The sequence below is a fragment of the Oncorhynchus kisutch genome, linkage group LG15, assembly GCF_002021735.2.
Source record: "Oncorhynchus kisutch isolate 150728-3 linkage group LG15, Okis_V2, whole genome shotgun sequence".
NCBI classification, from domain to species: Eukaryota; Metazoa; Chordata; class Actinopteri; order Salmoniformes; family Salmonidae; genus Oncorhynchus; species Oncorhynchus kisutch.
Window position 1 is genome coordinate 27,866,642 of NC_034188.2, and position 3,798 is coordinate 27,870,439.

Consider the following 3,798-nt stretch of genomic DNA (forward strand, 5'->3'; position numbering starts at 1 on the left):
CTTCTCCTGCGGCAAAACCTCACGGCCAGGATGACAATAATGAAGGTGAGGAAAAATGTGGAGACGGACACCAGCGCAATGATCAGATAAGAGGTGAGTTTGGAATTGTTCTCATCATACGAGATATCTTTCAGTTCTGGCACCTCAGCCAAGTTATCAGAAATCACTAAATACATACTACAGGTGGCAGAAAGAGAGGGCTGTCCGTTATCTTTCACTGACACAATGAGGTTCTGTTTCATGCTGTCAGATTCAGAAATGTCCCGCTGTGTCCTGATCTCTCCACTGTGGAGACCAATAGTGAAAAGTCCCGGATCAGTGGATTTGACAATATGATATGACAGCCAGGCGTTCTGCCCGGAGTCCGCGTCCACCGCTATCATCTTTGAAACCAGAGAGCCCCGGTGTGCAGCTTTGGGGACCAGCTCGGTCATGAAGGAGTTCCCCTCTCTAGTTCACGGTCCAGTTCGCCCGTGGTCACCAGAGAATAGTAGTTTTTGATGGATGGCACCAGCTTAAAGGGAACGTTTTGCTGAATGGAGCAGCGGACCTGTCGGTTATTCTCAGAGTCTCTATCCTGCACGTTAATGATGCCCACCTCTGTACCAGGAGACGCGTTCTCAGGTATGGAGTGAGTCAGAGATTTTAGATATAGCTCAGGGGCATTGTCATTTATGTCTGTAATGTCTATAATAACTTTACTGTCCGAAGAAAGACCAAAGACATCTTTCCCTTCAATAAAAAGTTCAAATTGTGTCTCTTCTTCATAATCTATTTCTCCTGTCACTCTAATTTCTCCTGTGTTCTGGTCCATAGTAAATACATTCCTTGCTGTTTCAGATACTCGACTAAATTCATACGTCACTTCTCCATTCAACCCCTCATCTGCATCCGCAGCACTCACTGTAACTGCTACAGTATCCAAAGGAGAGTTTTCATGCAGACTGGCTTTATAGACGGCCTGGCTAAACACTGGGGCGTTATCGATAGCATCCACTACAGTGATGTGTATGACTACAGTACCTGATCTCTGCTGAGTGCCCCCATCTACAGCTGTCATCAACAGTTTCAACTCCTGCTGCTCCTCGCGGTCTAATTCTTTGTCCAGAACTAACTCACCGTATTTAATACCAGCATTATTCGTTTGCAAACCCAAAACAAAATGATTATTCCTTTGTAGTACGTAGCTTTGCACTGCGTTTTGTCCAGTATCTGCGTCGTGAGCTGCGTTTACACGATAGCGAGCTCCTTTCACAGCGGATTCTCTGATTTCTACCTTAATTAAATCCTTGGGAAATATGGGTGAAATATCATTGATATCTTGGATTTGAAGTGATATATGATGCAACTCAAGTGGACTCTCTAGGACCAATTCGAATTTTAGTATGCATAAAATCTTTTCTCCTCTCTGTCAATCCTCTCCGCAACAATCAGATCTCCGGTACTCAGATTAATGTCACAATAACGTTTTCGGTTTCCTTCAGTATCAACACGGGCCCTACGAGCGGACAGCCTGCTCGCCTCCAGCCCGAGATCCTTGGCTATATTTCCAATAACAGATCCTCGTTTCATCTCCTCCGGAAAAGAATAGCTCACGTCTCCATAGGCGGAGTGCAGAAGAAAGGAAGAAAAGCAGAAGACCAGGCCTGACATTGAGAATCCTTTGTTCAGCATCCTTAGACTTCCAACGACATCCATATATATAGTTAAACAGATCGTTGTAAGGAGAAAGTATTCCACAAAAAGATAATTCACTAGATTATCAAAACAAAATACAAGTGTGTGCGCAGTCTGACCGTTTACCCCTATTATTTTATGTAGTGAAACGAAACCAGAGCTTTGTTAATGACAACACCAATGGGTGGAGAGCTGTGTCTATTCTACCTCCGCTGGTGAACAGCGACCTTATGAGCACCATTCAGAAATTACACGCTGGCATTGGGCTAATAACATTTCAATAAAAGTCTCAGATAGATATTATTCATGATCAAACATTGGAGATACATGATGTATGCCCCCAGCATATGGGGATAACCTAATAAGCACAGTCAGTAGCTTGACTTTAGTTTTAGAAGTTAGAATCGGGGTGTCTGGGGGTCCTCCCCCAGAATTGTTTTTGGCATCTAAAGCAAATTTTCTGCATTTCTACACAATCTAATATGACCCACGGCCCTTCTAGCTGTCTCTATTTATAACAACAAAAAGTAAACAAAAATGCCCACAGTCATCAAGCTATAGGTAAGAGATAATTATTTAATATGTATAAGTGATTGATAAAACTGAACTGACAGCTCTTTGGTCTTGGCCATAGTGGAGTTTGGAGTGTGACTGTTTGAGGTTGTGGACAGGTGTCTTTTATACTGATAACAAGTTCAAACAGGTGCCATTAATACAGGTAACGAGTGGAGGACAGAGGTGCCTCTTAAAGAAGAAGTTACAGGTCTGTGAGAGCCAGAAATCTTGCTTGTTTGTAGGTGACCAAATACTTATTTTCCACCATAATTTGCAAATAAATTCATTAAAAATCCTACAATGTGATTTTCTGGATTTTTTCTCTCATTTTGTTTGTCATAGTTGATGAGAACTTGCACAATTGGTGGCTGACTAAATACTTGTTTGCCCCACTGTATATACATATATAAAACACATCCACCTACACATATACTGTACATTAACACACAGAAACAACACATCCTCCATATAATTCATCTCATAGCCCTAATAGTACTGCAGAGTTCATTTTACTAGCACACAATATAGCTGGGTCACCTCGTCCTGCCCCTAGTGGTCCATCACCCTGCAGCCCCCAAACCCAACACACCCCACTCAGCCTTAGGATCTTAGTGAAAAATTCATTATTGGTTTCAGGTGTGTTTGACCATTGCCAGAGAGACAACCAACAGGATGGCAGATCCCCAGGGCCAGGACTGAGAAGCCCATAAGCTAGGATTAGCCAAAATAAGTATCTCCCCTGACGTGGGCATGTTTTCAATACAGACTCCTTTTGTCATACAGTATTCCATAGAAGTCATTCAGACCTTGTAAAAGTTGCCCAGTATACCCTTAATCTTGTAATAAATCTAATCTAATGATACATAACATGATATTTATGTGATCTATTGTGACATTGTGGGAGGATAACCAACCTTCCAATTAATGGCAATGCATTTCTTAGACGTTATAAATGCCAGGTTATACAGTTTCCTTAACATATGCAAATAGGTCCTCTTTTGTGCTTTACACCTCCAGCACAGGAATGACATTTATGAGTGCACAATATTCAGTTTCACTCACATATGGTACGTTCTATGGATGGTCTTAAACTGCAGTCATTTATGTCTGAGATTATATGACTGGGCATTTAAACATAACTGTATCCATTCATGATCATCAATAGCTTTTCCCAGATCTTCCTCACATCTTTCAACCCTTGATTCAGCTGAAATCAACTTTAGACTATTGTCTGACTGCCTTAAAATAGTTTAAATCTTTCTGGCTTGTCCAGTGTTTGCTGCACAGAGTGAATAAAGTGTTGTATCTGCAAAATTTCACCTCAGCTTCATCACAGACTGGTCTTCCCTGGCTGTCTGACCCAGCTGAGACCCCTGTCAACATCTGATCCTGCTAAGATGAGGCATGACAAAGAATTACCTTGGTGTACATTTCTACATTATTTTATACAAGAATATAATCAATAGTACAATAAATGAAATTACCATTATTCCCAGATCCCAGACTGTAGCTTTAAACTGCTGTCCTGTATCTACTGTAGGTCTACCAATCAACTCAAGGTGGAAC

General features: G+C 41.5%; 1 pseudogene; it reads right to left on the minus strand.

Moving 5' to 3' along the window:
- Positions 1-430: 430 nt before the first annotated feature.
- Positions 431-1,653, minus strand: LOC109878387 (protocadherin gamma-C3-like; annotated as a pseudogene).
- Between the last annotated feature and the right edge of the window lie 2,145 nt (positions 1,654-3,798).